Here is an 18,191-nt window from a genome sequence, read left to right as displayed (position 1 = left end):
AGCAAGATGTGGCCAATGGTTTCTCACATTCTTTTGCCCTACATTTTGGAGAGCTGGATATACTGGCATGGTTTTAAGCTGCTGGAACTGATCTCTATTTGTAAGATTTTCTCAATGTCTGCATTACAAATTCCAGAAAGTCTATGCTTGCTTCTTTTAAATAATGTATAAGGCTTTATATATTATACTTTGGGGTCTGAATGTCATTAAAATAAAGCCATACAGACACAAAATGAACTCAGCCACAAGATGAGAGGAACTGTCATATGTTATATAAGAATGCTGAACAAGATACAGGGACCTGAAGTCTGATTTAGGAAAGGACCATACATTAGTACTTTTCACATAGCCCTCATTTTTATTTACCCTGGGGGATCATAGTCTGAGAAAAAAAAAAAAAGGAGGGGGAAAAAAAAAGTAAAAGTAAAAAACCACCTCAACTATTCCTATAAACAAACAGGGGCTCCAGGGTTATGCATAGCAGAGCACTCCAGAAAATGAGATGTGATCACTGGAAAAAAAACATGCTCCAATCATCTAGTTTTAAATAAATAATGTCACTGACACTTCATTGCATGAGGGCATATTCTCAAACACCTGGTGTCTGGCACTTAAAAAACAAGAACACTCTTTCAACTAGTTTGATTACTTTGTATTATTTAGATTTTGGTGTGACCCCATATGCTTTATTTTCAAGAAGTGTCTGTTAGTGTACCACTTCACAAGAGGGGGGAAAAAAAAAATCCCATGCACATCACATTTTTTGAGGACTCTCTTCATCTACTGCAATAATGAAAAAAAAAAAGGTCCCTCTATCCAAAAAAAAAAAAAAGAGCAGCATAGAGGTCACAGCCAGAGAATCAGTCATTATCAGCTAATCTGACTTGTCATAATGTCTTTTTTTTTCTCTCTCAGGAAAAGTATACAATAATCTTTCTGGCAGAATTCTGGATGTATTTAAGTCAATGCATTCAACTTTTAAGATTATGGTAAAGAGCTAATAAAAGGACTTATTATTACTGTAATTTCACATAGAGCTTTTACTCTAGTGAGACTAAAATTCTGGAACAGGTCATTATACCCTGAAGTTAGAAAAAAAAACCCTAATTGTACTGTACACTCAGGTATGGCAAGGAAAACACCACAGCAGAAAGTAGAGAGTTACATTAGCAAGGTAGAGAGAGTGAACAGTGAAGATGGCACAGGATGTTGCTTTTTCACTGTTGCTTTAAATATGAGATGCTGCAAATGCATTCAGAAATAGATCCTTATCCAAACAATTTTCCTGCAAATACTTTTAATTTCAATGGTGTCAGTTTAGCCTAATAAAAAAATAACCAGACTCTGAAATGCCTGAACAGTACATAGGATGGGAAAGGAATGGAATGGAATGGAATGGAATGGAATGGAATGGAATGGAATGGAATGGAATGGAATGGAATGGAATGGAATGGAATGGAATAGAATAGAATAGAATAGAATAGAATAGAATAGAATAGAATAGAATAGAATAGAATAGAATAGAATAGAATAGAATAGAATAGAATAGAATAGAATCAACATGGTTGGAAAAGACCTCAAAGATCATCAAGTCCAACCTGTCACCCAAACCCTCATGACTACTAGACCATGGCACTATGTGCCACTTCCAATCCCCTCTTGAACACCTCCAGGGACTCCACCACCTCCCTGGGCAGCACATTCCAATGGCTAACAACTCTCTCTGTGAAGAACTTTCTCCTCACATCGAGCCTAAACTTCCCCTGGCACAGCTTGAGACTGTGTCCTCTTGAGTCACATGCATGCTAATTAAATGCAACATATTAGAATAGAAAGTACTAAACCTACACAGCAACTCAGTCAAAAGACTGTCTTTATGTCTAAATTCACAAACTTGCCAAAAGTTACTCAGTGCTTCAGTCACGTTGTTCTTTCTACAACTTTTTGCTGCTTTTGAGAAAACCACTATGAGGCACCAAGCGCTCATATAATTGTTTGCTGCAGTCACTCCCTCACAATGGCTGCTCAATTATTTTAATAAATTAATTTAAATAAATTAGCTCCAGAACCAACCTCATATGTGCCAGATTTTTATTGGCAGAGAAGTTTTACAAGCAAGTTACAGAGCTTTATGATAGCCATTTATAATGAAAACACTCACAGCACTTTAGCTATAAAACTTTTAGTGAGCAACTCAATAAGAGTCCATTTGTGTTGTAATAACAGAGGAAATTGCAACCCTTATTCAAACAAGAATTTCAGAAAAGTGAAAAAAAAAAATAGCAGTTTTCATCTGGTGAAAATTGATGGAACTTTAGTGGCTGAAGCAGACTAAAGCTATTTGGACCTAAGATTTCTCTCCTGACGGTTAGGAAAATCTCCCTGGGTCTCCTGCAAACATTGATTTATTCCTATGACTGCAGTGGTAATAAAATAGTTTCAGAATTGCATTAAGCATAAGAAATTCCAATTTAAGACTTGCTGCTTGCATGGAATCTTCATGAGCAGTCAAAGGTCTACTGTGAGCCATCAGGTAACATGATCTCAGGAGTTTTTCTCTCTATTAGCACCTTCCGGTTCTACTCTTTGGTCTAATATAGAGTTAATATAGCATCTGTATTTGAAGAAAAAGGAAATGCTAAGAGGCTGAGAAAAAGAAATGTTTTAGAAGCTGGATTTTGTTTTTTCTTTTACTCAATGTTGTTTGTTGCATTACCAGGAATCAAATGAGAATCCTTATCCAGGATAACAAACATACATTTAAAGTTAAGCTAGCATTTGGAAGTTGCATTGGAGGAGGAAAGAAACAACAAATTTGGTTACACTGTCAACAGAGATTAGTTTTCCAACAAAGAAAGATAGATACAACATAACACTCTGATACAGGGGCAGTTCCAATCTGAATTCAAAATCATATTTGTAAGTCAGGCTTATTTTCATAAACCAATGCCGCATCAGAAAACTATGTCAGAATTCACTGAAGCTGAATTTACCTAGTGAGCAGATTCTGGCTTCAATAATCCAGGATGTTATCAGGTGTGGGGGGTGGGGGAGGCAGGTGATCTGTAAGGATTATGTTATGGCAAAGATGAAACCTCCACATGCTGCACAGATCTGGGAAAAATGGCATGTTATTGAGAAATGTCCCAAACACTGTTCTGATTCTGTCACCAAGTCATTGTCAGGTTTTCTAACAGTCTTCCTAATCTATGAACCAGTTTGCTCATTCTTAGAATAATAGTCACAAGAGATGTTATGATAGAAGCTGCCAAACTAGCAAGTACTAAATGTTAGAATTCATACTTCTCCCCCATCTCTCTCTCTGTTATTTTCTCTATCCTGCAACTCTGAAATACCAATTATCAATATAGACTTATCCTGACTGGCTTCTTTGCAGGATTTGAAGAAGATAGAATAGAGTAGAGTAGAGTAGAGTAGAGTAGAGTAGAGTAGAGTAGAGTAGAGTAGAGTAGAGTAGAGTAGAGTAGAGTAGAGTAGAGTAGAGTAGAATAGAATAGAATAGAATAGATCTGACCAGACCAGACCAGGTTGGAAGAGACCTTCAAGATCATCACGTCCAACCCACCTAAACAACTAAACCAAGGCACCAAGCACCCCATCAAGTCTCCAACTCAGAATGTTCTTTAAAACTGAGGAAAAGGGAAAGAAAAAAGTTAGCATCATCTCTACATGAAATTATTTCCTTTGCCATTACCACTTGCCATACTTTCTGTCTTTTTTTTTTCCCTGTGAGAAAAATCAATTGTAATTACATGAGTATGTCTCAATTACCTGTCCTTTTTCAGGATGGAAGTCTTCACTTGATTAATTGGACTTCTCTGTCCTAATGCCTTCTCCAATGCCCTAGGTCCTGGGTGTCTTACCTTCTTCATATATTTTGTGGCAAGCCTTCATTTTGACTAGCTCATATGAGACAGAAATCCTTCTAGCAGAAAAGTGTTAAAACTGGACCAAAAATTAAATGCAAGTGTGTTATTTCATTTTTAAAGGAGCTGGAAGAGAAAATGAACCATAGGGCAACAGCACACAGAATTTTTACTCAGAGTAACATCAGTACTGCTTTCAATACAACTTAGGTGGCAAAGTCAGAACAGTGAAGGTGTAGGGTGCATTTCTCAAACAAATCTGACACAGACTAGAAAGGTCAAACTCTGCCAGTTCCACACCACAATTCCTAAAAAATCGTCTTCTAAGTAAAGGGTAAATTAACTTGTTACATCCTTTAAGCTGTCCATTTATTTTTGGTGACACTGCTGTTAGCATTGCCAAAATTTAGAACATTAAACTATACTCCCTAGAGACTTCCTTCTCATCTATATGGCACATATTCCTCCTGTTCTCACTCCTGTCTCACACCTTACAGCCTGTTCAGACTGTTGCAGCTAAGCCCAGACTGTGATCGAATCAGGAGCCATACTTTCCACTTGTTGTCCCTTGCCCCTTGCACTTGTGCTGCTCCAATTTCTCTCCAAGCTTTTGAGGCTGTTGCTATTCAAGTAATACTTTCAGGGCTGTTTTCCTCCACTCTGCCATGATACTTTTGCATTAGATATTGCTTAAGGTTTTTGAACTAATGTAGCTAAAGCAGAGGGTCTATCCTGTGGGAAAAGGCCTTCACACTATCCAGAGTTTGTTGTGAATAGATAAATGCAGGGACAGCTTAAGATTTTTCAAATTGAAAGCCCAATTGACAGCTATGGGTTCTTGATTTAGGAGGATACTTCAGTAGTGCACAGCCTTCATCCTCATAAACCTGCTTTCCAGAATCAGCTCCTGCAGCCCTAAACTAGATTTGGGCAAGCCTTACCCAGCAGCCAGAGGAACTTTGCTGTAATTGCAGCCTCCACTGGGTGCCACTATTGCATAACACAATGCTGCACAGGACAACACATCGGCAAAAACTAAACTTGTACTTCATTCTTGTGAAGTTTGCAAACCGCATTCAAAGAGTTGTTTCTCAGTTCTGTCCCTATGATGATCCTCTTTGAGACAGAAATACAAGAAAAATTCAATTCTTCACGGATCAAAAGTCTCAAGCACAGTAGTACTTAAATTCTTTCCTAATTTTGTACCTTAATAAGCCTTTTAACCCCATGAGTGAACCTGTTCCTCCAAGATGACTGATAATCAGCTTAGCACCCTATTTTGACCTATCACTTTTTGACCTCTGATGGGACAATAACCACATGGCTCTGAGTAATCTGATCTAGCTGGTAATGCTGCTGCTCACTGCAGGGAGGTTGAACTAGATGACCTTTAAAAGTCTCTTCCAACCCAAAGTATTCCCTGAGTCTATGTCTCTGTCTAAAGTGCTTTGATGACATCTTAGCTACCACAAGAGTAAAACTAACCACTAATACACAGTGACATTAACAACATTTCTCTCACTTTCTGAGCATTCTGAAACCGTGTGCACATCAGAAAGATGGCAGTTACATTGAAACTACATTATCAGACAACTTGTAATATAATGGCAATTAAGTATTACATCAACTCATATAATTAATTTCTATGTGATCATCAGCATATATCCACAACTTGCTAAATACCAATTTTCTTCCTTCTACCTTCTCAATTCCCCACGTTGATCCTGTAGGACCAAGACCTCATCTCAGCCAAGGATCCTTATCAAATCAAACTTTTGCTTGAAGTCTAAAGGCAGGAGCAGTCAAAATCAGCTATGCGCAATATCCTAAGAGACAGTTTTCAGGATTCCAGATTATTTCCAGATTAAAGAGTAACACTAAACACTCAGCTCAAGTTTCAGCTCCACTGATTATCAGCCTTGAGTAATCTGTGGACCTATCAAAACACAAGCTGGAAAGGGAAACCCACGATTCTAAGACAGTCTCGGAAAATTGAGACTGATTTTGCATGAGTCTGTCCTTGATCCACACAAAATCTTGCTCATCTATTCCAGGGGACTGCAAATGAACGAACTGAAAGCCCTCTGAAGGAGAAAGTCTCTAGACAGCATTGGCAAAGGAAGGAACAGTCAGTGAAAGAGTTATACTCTCTGAAAAAAGAAGATACAGGAGGCATATGAGGAATACTGTCGGATGTTTAGTTTTCCACAAACAGAATCATTATCTTAAATGGATGAGATTGTTTTTTCCAACAGCTCTTTGCATGTTTTCAAGGACATTATGAAACATTAAAATTTTAGTATAAATCAGGCAGAGTGCCAGGTCTAAGCTGTTTCCTGCAAAGAAGCCTAAGAAAAAATATGTATATTCTGACACAGAAGCATGCTTCTACATCACCTGCCATTAATTATTCTTTAACCTTAGAATCATAGAATCTACAAGGTTGGAAAAGACCTCAAAGATCATTAAATCCAACCTGTCACCCAAGACCTCATGACTACTAGACCATGGCACCAAGTGCCACATCCAATCCCCTCTTGAACACCTCCAGGGATGGTGACTCTACCACCTCCCTGGGTAGCCCATTTTAATGCCTAACAACTCTGTGAAGAACTTTCTCCTCACCTCCAGCCTAAACTTTCCCTGGCACAGATCAGGACTGTGTCCTCTTGTTCTGGTGTGGGTTGCCTGGGAGAAGAGACCAACCTCCCCCGGGCTACAACCACCCTTCAGGTAGCTGGAGACAGCAATAAGGTCTCCCCTGAGCCTCCTCTCCTCCAGGCTAAACAATCCCAGCTCCCTCAGCCTCTCCTCATGGGGTTTGTGCTCGAGGCCTCTCACCAGCCTCATTGCCTTTCTTTGGACACGTTCTAGAGTCTCAATGTCCTTCTTGAATTGAGGGGCCCAGAACTGAACACAGTACTCAAGTTGTGGCCTAACCTTCACTTTTAAGCAAATATGGGGAGACTTACACATATCCTGGGTGAGCTTCAGCTAAGCCACAGGGCAGCTGTTAGCTCATTACAAACAGAAGGTAAAAAACTTACACAGTTAACTTCCAGTGTTCTTGTTAGGAGCATACACAGGATACTTTACCTGAGTGATTCAATACTTCCAGACCAAACTTGAAATGGACATCACAAGGAAATGGCACTGAGTTTCGGATAATTAGTCCAATTAGCTCACACTAGGTTTGATTTCTTGTTTCTTTTATTTTTTCAACTAGGTCTGGGAAAAACTCAGCTCCAGTTAAGGGTTAGCATTTGCCCTCACACAACAGATGGACTATACCAATACTGACTGGAAAACCCTGCAGTAGTCTTATGTTTATGTAATGCTATTTGGGTGAGAAAATCAAACTTCTAAGTACTAATTCAAACCAAGCAAACCTACTGAAAGGTTAATAGTGCCCAGTAATAGAACTGGTTGAAGCTATTACCATAAGAAAAGTTTCCTGTACCTACTTTTCCCATTTTGTAAGGCATTTTCTCAGTGTATTGCAGTGGTGGGTTCTGAAGAGAAGGAGAAGAGGCTTTGACCATAATTTTGTGAAAAATAAAAACTAAGTCATTCTATCTGTATAAAATAAGATTTTGCAAAGTACAAATTGGTGGATTTCCCTCTCAGTATCTAGAGCTTGTATATTTTGGGAACATTGCTATGACCTGATTTGCAAAGATCCCTTAGTACCTGCAGCTAGAAAAGATTCTCAGCTTACGCCTGTACTGAACCCTGTGGCACAGCAGAACTCTTACAGCCTCGCTGCCTAAGTGTGAACACTGATAAGTGCTGTGATGCAAGATGCTTGTTAACCCCATGTTGAACCCAAGGGAGGGTAGTAAGGGTTCTGGAAAACAGCCAAGGTCTCAGCTAAGCATAAGCTGAGGTTTACATATTTTGCTACTTTGGACCACTACTGAAAAACAAGCCCAAGGAAGTTGTCAAACTGAGAAGCCAACTCAGAGAATGGATGCTTTTGTGATGAGAAACAGCTTTGTGAAGCACTCTCAGGTTCTGATTCTCACCCCAATAGATGACCCATATTCATTACCAGATCAAACTAGCAACCTCCATCATCTTATCCTCAGGTATGACTCAGATCAGCTCATTGATGGATGAACTTAAAACTCAACAGATGGAACATACAGAGCTGTCTTTTTTGAGCCGGCACATCCCGTTGGTCATTCAGTACTTCTGTAAGTATAGTTTTACATTTGTGAGGAATCCCACAGCTGCTGTGAGATGAATGACAAAAAGATTTTCACCTTTTGCTTTTTAGTAATCTGCATCGGTGAGAGTTCAGTCCTTCAAAATTAAAGAGATATAAAAAAAAATTGAAAGACAGAGTTACAAAAGCAAGAACAGATACAGAGGAAACCATATAGAGCACTAGCCAAGAATCATCGTTAATTCAGACAGGAAAATAAATGTGGCAGAAGACTTAGAACAGAAAATAATGCCATTACTGAATTTACAGGCTCCAAAGTGTAAATGCAGATCTCTGTAAGCATGCTTTTCTTCCTGCAGAGGTCTCTGAAATCCATGGGCGTTTAGGCAAGCTCAAAGCTTAGGCAAACAAGAAATGGAGGCACTGAGTAGTAAACTCTCCAGACTTTTCTAATGAGTCACAAAAATTATCAACTATTCTGAGCCGTGAAGTCTGCAGCAGGATGGGTCAGTCAGACTGGCACATCTAATTTCAGCAGAGATTTTGATGTGCCTAAGTATTTTCACCCCCGTCTCTCCTCCTCACACTTCATGGGGCTACAGCTATGCTATTTAATTCATGCGACGTAAGGTTCATTCAGTAGGTGTGCTTACGTGAGGACACAAATGCAGACAACACAATGCTACAGACCCCTGCTGACTGAGAAGAATAATGAAAGCTACTTGTCCAATGGGTCTTTTTGTAAGGCTATGTGTTTCCCGTTTCTTTTCTGCCTCTATCAGAGACAAGAGGAATATTTGAGGTCCAAAATAGTGCTCTCTCTCTGCACTCTTTTTAAATGCTTGAATTGATTCTCATTAATCTCTGCCTTCAGTTTAGGAGCTGAGTAAGCTTCTTCTTTCATCTTAAAATTAAATTTGCTTGATAGATTATTATTATTATTATTAGGTAGGGAAAACCCACCTGTCATTCGATGTGTTGGCTTCTGTTCCTTCAGACATTATTCATGGATCATTTGCTCCCCTGATTATTGTCATTGCTTTAAGCAATATTTTTAAATCATTACAGAAAAATCATCATCTGGTGATTTCCAAATTATTTTTCATTTATAAAATTCTCTTAACATCCTGACTCTTGAAACATAAATCTAGAGCTATTTGGAGTGCTTTAAATAAAATACTTAGTGAAATATAAAAATCAATAGATAGCATAAAATACCAACATTACTGACTGCAAAAACCATGTGTAAATTATATGGGAGCCAAACAAGTGCAGAGTGGTAACCTGGCACCAGCTCAAATCTTCAAAATGAAGTTGGAGGGATGGCAATCTACAGGCACTGCTCCAATTTGATCTTGCACATTGAAGTGTGCACCTCAGTAACCTGGCATAGCCTGAAGACTTTTCAGCTTTCAAGAACTATTATTTCAATAGAACTTATCTTTTTAAAAACAAGAAGGAAAAAAATCTGAGGACTCTCTTCTGCCCCTAAGCTACAAAGATAGATGTGTATAAAAAGACAGAGCTGAGGGATAGATGAGAAGAGAGTTTGTTTCCTACTATATGACTGCAGTGTACAGGGGAGCTGAATGCCAAAGTACATCTAATTCTGTCAGCTCTCACTCTGCATTAGCACTGCTCTGGAGTCTTGAAAAAGAATAGAATAGAATAGAATAGAATAGAATAGAATAGAATAGAATAGAATAGAATAGAATAGAATAGAATAGAATAGAATAGACCAGACCAGACCAGACCAGGTTGGGAGAGACCTTCAAGATCATTGCGTCCAACCTATCCAACACCACCTAATCCACTAAACCATGCAACCAAACACCCCATCCAGTCTCCTTCTAAACACCTCCAATGATGGCGACTCCATCACCTTCCCAGGCAGCCCATTCCAATGGGCAATCACTCTCTCTATGAAGAATTTCTTCCTAATATCCAGTCTAAACCTCCCATGGTGCAGCTTGAGACTCTGTCTTCTTGTTCTGATACTGGTTGCCTGGGAGAAGAGACCAGCTCCTGCCTGTCTACAACCCCTCTTCAGGTAGTTGTAGAGAGCAAGAAGGTCTCCCCTGGGCCTCCTCTTCTCCAGGCTAAACAACCCCAGCTCCCTCAGCCTCTCCTCATAGGGCTTGTGTTCCAAACCCCTCACCAACTTTGTTACCCTTCTCTGGACACCTTCCAGCAAGTCAACATCTTTCCTGAGTTGTGGGGCCCAGAACTGGACACACAACTCAGGGTGTGGGCTAACTAGTGCAGTGTACGGGGGCAGAATGACCTCCCTGCTCCTGCTGGCCACACTGTTCCTGATACAGGCCAGGATGCCATTGGCCCTCTTGGCTGCCTGGGCACACTGCAGGCTCATGTTCAGCCTACCATCAACCAGGAGCCCCAGATCCCTCTCTCCCTGGCCACTCTCCAGCCACTCTGACCCCAGCCTGAGCAGTGGCAAGACTTACCCTCAGTCAGTGATAATACCTGAATGCCTCTGCTATGCCATCTCCTGACCACAAAACACCCAAATAAAACAGAGCTGCTATGAATTTTTTATATGTGCATATGTTGTCACAGAACCACGCTTAAGTGGTATGCTACTTGAAGCACAGAACAAAGGTAAGTAAAGCCTAAATCTGTGGGATGTCATTAAAGGACTCACAGTAAAGGCAAGAAGACTTACAGTGTTCATTGTTGGATTAGAATATAGCTCACGGTTCTGTTACAGAAATCTATAACTTGATATTAATTCATAGACTGCCTGCAGCACCTCAATTGGAAAGACAGACAAGGTTTAGCAGAAGCCTTGTACCTATCTCTTCTGACTCTGAAAGTTGTACTTTGTTCCACAGCACTGTATGTTCAGGGATCACCAAATTAATATTTACTCAGTGAAATTTGCTGGAGTCCAAAACTTCAATCACAAACAAACCAAGAGATGCACATCTCTGTTGACATTTTTAACAGGCAGCAGTGCTCTCATTTTTCAATGAAATTACTCACATGCTTAAGGCTAAGTGCACATGTATACATTTGTAGAATCTGGGCCAGGCCTGATATCTAAGTGAGGATCTTCCAATAAACAACAGAACCTGTGTGCTCTTCACCAATTCCTTAGCTAAGTCTCACATTGTCCTACTTCACTGATGTTATCAAAATATTTATCTTTCATGATATGCTTACTGGCTTCTTTCTCCCTCTTCTAAAATCTCTGATACTCTTCAAGTGAAGCATGGTTTGTAAGGAGAGGAGACTTTTTTTGTTAGACCAACTGACGCATATCTTCTTAGGCCATCAGGACTATAACAACACAACCATTATAATTCAATTAGTCATTTTAACAAAATGGGAATAATGGCAGTGACCTCAGCAAAAGTATTTTGTGATACTTCTTTCCTACAGAGGTCTGGCAGCATACCATAATCCTGAATTAACATGTCTGTCTTTATTCTCTCTGTCTCTTAAATAAGTACATATTTTTTTTTCCCCCCCTCTGGTGTTTGTTTTTCAAATTGTTTTTCACACTGGTTTTTTTCAGAAACATGACCCTGCTACAAATTCCAAAGCATTTTGCCCTAGAACCACAGCCTGTCCCATCAGAAGATTGGTCAGATTCTGCAATGACCTAAGAAGCCTTGCTACACTGGCCTGGGATTGTGCTGAAAGAAGCTGCGTTTACTACTTAGGTATACATTGCTGTGTAATCAGGAGGTAAACCTTCAGACATATACATGAAGCCAACAGCTGAGGAAGGGCAATTCCTGCACTCAGTTATGATTTAATGAATCTTGCAGGGGCTTTGACAGAAATGTAATTTGCCAAACCCAGCACATTTTTCACTGCCAATTAATTAAACAGCTTTACTGAGAAGAACTGTCCAGTAAATTAAAGAGCTGCAAGCCTAAAACTTTACATTATCTAATTGTACCACCAACAGCAACTGAAATAGATTTCCCTGGCTACCAAAAAGACTATGTGAAAAGAAGCTTTTGGAAATACTTGCTTCCCATACTGTTCCTTAAGTTTCACTTGCATTTCTGTCTCATTGTAGCTCTTCATTCTCCTCTGAGCTAGCTGCACAATTACCCACAGACAATAGTGAGACAGTTCCCAGTTCCAGTTGTCAATAAGATCAAGTTTCAACGTGCTTTGCACTGCATGTCAAAGGTCGCCTGAATTAGTGTTTTAAAAGTTATCCTACTCTCTGAAAATCCAGAACAACAGAAATCTCTTTAGCCATTCTTGCTACAGTTCATAACTTCATAACATGACTTGAAAGCCTCGCTACAAGTGGCCATGAAAAATAAGCCAAAAAAATGTTCTTGGGTGAAAAAAAAAATACAGTATGCAAATCAGGAGCTGACTCTCCAGCCAAAGGGTTATAAAAGAAACACACATCACTTGAACTCTTTCCATCTAAATCATCTCATCTGCTTTTAGCACACAAACCAACGCTCTACAGTTTTAAGCACACAGAAAGTTTCCAATCTCTTCCAACCATGAAGCTTCTAACGTTTTTCCTGCAAACAAGCACTACCTTTGGGAGACAAATAAGAATGATATTCCCCTTCAAAAAACAGTGTTGGGAATGTTTGTCAACATGATCCATGAAAAGCTCAGAAAGGATTATATTTGTTGGGGTTTTTTCAGGAAAGAGACAAAGGAAGGACTTCTTAATAACTTAACACCTTCTAATGACTTCTGAAATTCCTGTGTTTTGCTATTGATACCTGGCCTGATTTCTTGTAAATGACAATTTCCCATCATATACAAAGTACTACAAAATTAAAACATTCATGATTGTGGAACAGTCACATGCTGTGACAATGAAATCCATGGGCTACCAGCTAACTTTAAGATCAGATTTTAGAAGCATTAACTGTACCTTCACACGAGGTCATCCAAGCTCTCCTAATCAAAACCTTCTCTATAAGTGTCTCTATTACCCTACAGGTACATGAACCTTCATGGTTTTAGCAGCTGAGATTCAAGGCAACACAGATACATCACCCAAAGCAGCTACTGCCTGATTTTGGCTGAGGCTGTTTAAAATAGCTTACGCTTTTATACATGTGTGTGTATATACACACACAGATGCGCAGAGTCCAACATGATGGCATTCAACAAGTCCAAGTGTCAGATGATGCACTTTGGCCACAACAACCCCATGCTGTGCTACAGGCTGAGGTCAGAGTGGCTGGAGAGCTGCCAAACAGAAAGGGACCTGGGGATGCTGATTGACAGCTGCCTGAACATGAGCCAGCAGTGTGCCCAGGTGGCCAAGAATTCCAATGGCATCCTGGCATGCATCAGGAATAGTGTGGCCAGCAGGAGCAGGGAAGTCATTTTGTCCCTGTACTCAGCACTGGTTAGGCCACAACTTGAGTAGTGTGTCCAGTTCTGGGCCCCTCAATTTAAGAAGGACATTGAGATTCTTGAGCATGTCCAGAGAAGGGCAACAAGGCTGGGGAGAGGCCTCAAGCAGAAGCCCTATGAGGAGAGGCTGACAGAGCTGGGATTGTTTAGCCTGGAGAAGAGGAGGCTCAGGGGAGACCTTACTGCTCTCTACAACTACCTGAAGGGTGGTTGTAGCCAGGAGTGAGTTGGTCTCTTCTCCCAGGCAACCAGCATCAGAACAAGAGGACACAGTCTCAAGCTGTGCCGGGGAAGGTTTAGGCTGGAGGTGAGGAGAAAGTTCTCCCCAGAGAGAGGTGTTAGGCATTGGAATGGGCTACCCAGGGAGGTGGAGGAGTCATCATCCCTAGAGGTGTTCAAGAGGGGACTGGATGTGGCACTTGGTGCCATGGTTTAGTAGTCATGAGGTCTTGGGTGACAGGTTGGACTTGATGATCTTTGAGGTCTCTTCCAACTTTATTGATTCTATGATATAAATTATATTCTATGATATAGATATATAAAATATATATTCTGTATAAAATTATATTCTATGATATAGATATATAAAATATATATAACCAGACTACATTCCCATCAAGCAGAAATTGTAATTGTGTGTATAATCATAGTGCTTGAAAATTGGTCTGAGTTCACAGTGAACAATAGATTTTACGTCACTCATGGTTAAGAATTCTCCATGAAATTAATAGTTTCCCAACCACAATGGTACACTTTGTACTCACTTCCCCCTTCTCCAGATTCTTTTTCTTGAGTTTTGTCATTTGATATAATGTGCTTTAAATGAAGGATTCAAAGCAATTTATCATCTATACCTAGACAATTTTTGCTTAAAGCACAGTGATGAAAGCTGTGTCATTTGTTAAAAAGAAGGCTTTATTAATGAAAGTAACAAATGTTGTCACCAGACTCTCTCTGGAGTATCTTCTTTTAATGAGTTGATTCCAGGTGTCTTGCTTTCTGGAGTACTTTAACTAATGTAAGCAAACATACACTGCACACTGTTAATATTTAGACAGCTGCTTCAATGATTATTTGTATAAAACATTACATTTTTGTGGTAGTTGAGACCAGCTGAACTGCAGCTTCTTAATGAAATAATGTTTCACATTATTGTGAACTTGCAGTACATTGCATGATCTGTTGGCTGTTTATTTCTGAACTAACTCTGCAGTTCTTTTATTGCAGCAGTAAGTTTGCCTCAGGGTAAAAAAACACAACTGAGCTTCAGTGTAAGGCAAAAATTGGAAAATTATGCCTTCTAGCACCAGTCAGCACCAAGCATTGTATGGACAGACCTGAAGCAGAGAAACTGACAGCCTCTAAACTTTAATGAGGCTACGTGTCAGTATGTGTCTAGGAGACACTGTTCAGGGAGACCTGCAAAACAAGGATCTAATGCAGACACGGGAAGAGAAAAGGCTGAAGAACTGCTTTAGACAAACAATGTGCTAAAGTTGTATGGTTGTATTCAAATATAAAGCCTTTTTCCAGGCAAGTTAGCTTCCTGTTGAAGACTGTATCTGTTAGATTTTGTGTGTCCTGACAAAAAAAAAAGTAGTTGAAGCACAGTTGTTTATAATGTAAATCTCCAGGATGTAAATTATCAACTAATCAAGAACACTTCAGGTTTTTTACCTTAAGTTCCTTGAAATGCACACATTAATCTATCCCAGCTTTGTGCCTTCAAAAGTCCTTCCCACTTGTGAACCCTTGTGGTGAATTAAGTTTTCCAAGTACACTGATGAAGGTTCAGATATTCTACACTCTAGAATCCTCAACAAATTAACTGCCTGACTGATTTGCTCCTGTTAGGTCTGCAGTTCAATGTATAACAAATAACAGCACCTTTTCAAAAGTCAGTAAAATACTTGGAAGTGAAATAGTAAATATTTAAAACTGGCATTTTAACCAAATTATTTGGCATTACCCTAGATACAGCCAACTAGATTAATCTAAAAGAGTAAAAGCTAGACACTGTGACAACAACTGGGTCATTGTAATTATAGCAAAGATTAGTTTATTTATCAAGATAATTAAAAAAGTAACAATGACTTTTGCATGTCCAGCTCTTGCCCTGAGCAACTTGGTCTAGTGGAAAATGTTCCTGCCCATAGCAGGAGGGGTGGAACTAGATGATTTTTAAGGTCCCTTCCAACTCAAACCATTCTATGTATCTCTAAGTGTGATGGTGAGAGGGTAGTACAGATACATATTTAAAGACACCAAGACACACACTAACCATTTTTTATTGCCTTTAATGCATTTATATATATACATATGTAATTGAGGAAAAGATTTTTGCTTAAAATAGGCAATTTTCTACATCTGTAGAAATGAGGAGTTGATTGTTGTTTTCCTCCCTTAGTAAATGAGGACAATATTTCCACATTGCAATTCAGAAGCTCATTCAAGAGAAATGGTTTAAACCCAGTATGACATCAATCACATTAAATTTGCACTAATTATAAAGAAAGCCTAATATTCATGTGCCTATAAACCCAAGAAAATGTTGAAATACTCTCTCTTCTTGGATTGCCTCCTGTGAACTGCTAATTTCCTTGCTTACTTTCTAAATAACCATTGACATGTTTTGTGCTACTTTCTTGTGTTGCTACTGAATTAGCAAGATCCAAAAGCACTGGATACATAAGCAACACTCCTAATGTTTTTAGTATTTAAGCACTGCAATTACTGCAGAAAGCACGCCACCCCTTTTAGTTCACCTTTCAGGCAAATGTTCCATTAGAAATGATAGCTCTTGCTGCTTTCTTTAAAGTGATCTTTTAAACACTTTAATGCTTGTGAAGTCTAATTGAAAAATGGAGGCAGGGGATGTTGGGGTGTTCATTTTGTATGTCTGAATTGTTTGGAGGCCAAATTTTGGTGTTTTTTTTTGTTTTCAAATGAAGTTTCTGCCATTTAAAATCAAATTCAAATTGCACTGATGTTTTAATGCACTAGGTGGCATAATGATATTCACATTAGAGCAAATGAAATGCTTCACCACCCAGGTACTCAGCTGAATAATAGAAGCCTTCCTTTCTGCCAGATAAGTGCTGTGGCAACTTCTGTAACAATAAGAATGCTAATATTGTTAGCCCTGTTTTTTGTTCTTTGCAAGAATGCTTCATGTTTTTAAAGAAAAATCATTGCTATTTAAAGAGTATGATATGAAAAACCAGAGTGCTGTTCACATCAAAATACTGATCATCTGATATATGTGCTTCCGATTGATTCCCCGTGGTCAAAACATCTTCTTGTTTCTACATAGGTGTACAAGAAGGGTGAAAAGTGTACAAAGAGTAGCAAAACTTCCTATCTTTCCTCAACTTCATGTATTGACACACCTAGGTTGTTACCAGCTGACAGATTAGTTACAGATGACATATCATTGTACCAGCCTGTGTTTTTTAACCTCCATTAGCACTCAGAGGGACATTAGCCTCTTTGCAGAGAAAATATCTTTTTCTTTTGATATATGAGATATCCCATTCTCCTTCACCAAAAACCCATATACTGGACCCCCAGAACATACAGATCCTCAACAACACAATTTTAGACAAAGAAGTTGACAAAGTGATAACCAAATCCTCCTGTTATAAAATCTTTTCTGTTCAGTCAGGTTAGTAGGATTAATGTCCAGCCCCTTGTGTTGCAGACTTCAGTTTTGCCAAGATGCAGATGAAAAATTAACTGCTGAAAGCAGCAGTACTGATATCCTACTCCAGTCCTGATTGTGACAAAGTTTACCTTGAGCAATTTCTCTTGTGACCAACATTAAAGTAGATCAAAGGCATATGAGCTTGAGAGTTATCACTTTTTGTAGGACTCCTGTTTGGCCAGGTTTGATACAGGCCACATTAAATGCATGCTGACAGTGCCAGGAATAGGACTAGGTGAACTGAATCAATCTTTTCTATTTCTAACTCTATTAATTCCACTACTACCGTGGACATAATGAAAGATCCTTTTAGACTGATTCTGGTGTCAGTCTGAACCAGCATTATGTCAAAAAAATTTAAGTAATCTTCATTTACTGTAAGCTCAGATACTTGCTTTTCACTGCAGATGTTCTGTCACAGTTTGCTTGAATTCTGGGCAGTAAATTACAAGATACGTCAATGTAAAGAGGCAGTGAAATCATTTATCATTAACTTGAAGAGGCCATTATTCAGCTGTGGAAGATGACTGTTTTATGAAACACAAAGGATGAGATCATGATTTAGTGACCAGAATTGTTCATTTTCCAAAACATAGCAATATGTTGTGAAAGTGAGAAAGGAATGGAGCCTAAGCAATTGCTGTAATTTTATCTGGATAATGTTTAGATGTTTGTGATCCCAGTTCAAATTGGCTCTCATGAGACCTGCTGCTGACTAGCATGCTCACTTTTCTATTGGCTAGCCGCTCTATTTGTCCTAGCTCTTCCTGTGCAATTACAACTCTCACATCTTGCCGCAATACTGCGAACAGGTGCCCTACCTCAGTGTCAGGAAAGGGTTTAGAGGTATAAAGCTTTCTGTCTTAAGGGTTATTTGAAATATTGGAGAACACTTCAGAAGGTCTGGAAATTAAAATTTCCCTCATTTCTTGACGTAGTCACTAACGTATTTCCTTGTTTTATGAAAGTGACCTCCACTTAGCTTATTTTCGCAAGCAACTGAATAGGATAATGTTTTTGGTGGGACTCATTTTGGGAAGACTGAAGATGTATTCAG

The 18,191-nt window shown here is 39.2% G+C and overlaps 1 protein-coding gene across 1 annotated transcript in view; it reads right to left on the bottom strand.

Annotated features, from left to right (window-relative positions):
- Positions 1–18,191, bottom strand: part of INSC (INSC spindle orientation adaptor protein) — a 103,860-nt gene that overhangs the window by 21,976 nt on the left and 63,693 nt on the right. The gene's annotated exons all lie outside the window — the stretch shown is intronic.

This window comes from Melanerpes formicivorus, unplaced genomic scaffold, assembly GCF_026170545.1.
Source record: "Melanerpes formicivorus ecotype bairdi unplaced genomic scaffold, bMelFor1.0.p_v2 SCAF_16, whole genome shotgun sequence".
NCBI classification, from domain to species: Eukaryota; Metazoa; Chordata; class Aves; order Piciformes; family Picidae; genus Melanerpes; species Melanerpes formicivorus.
The sequence above is the reverse complement of the archived record's forward strand: the minus strand, read 5'-3'. Positions and strand labels throughout refer to the sequence as shown.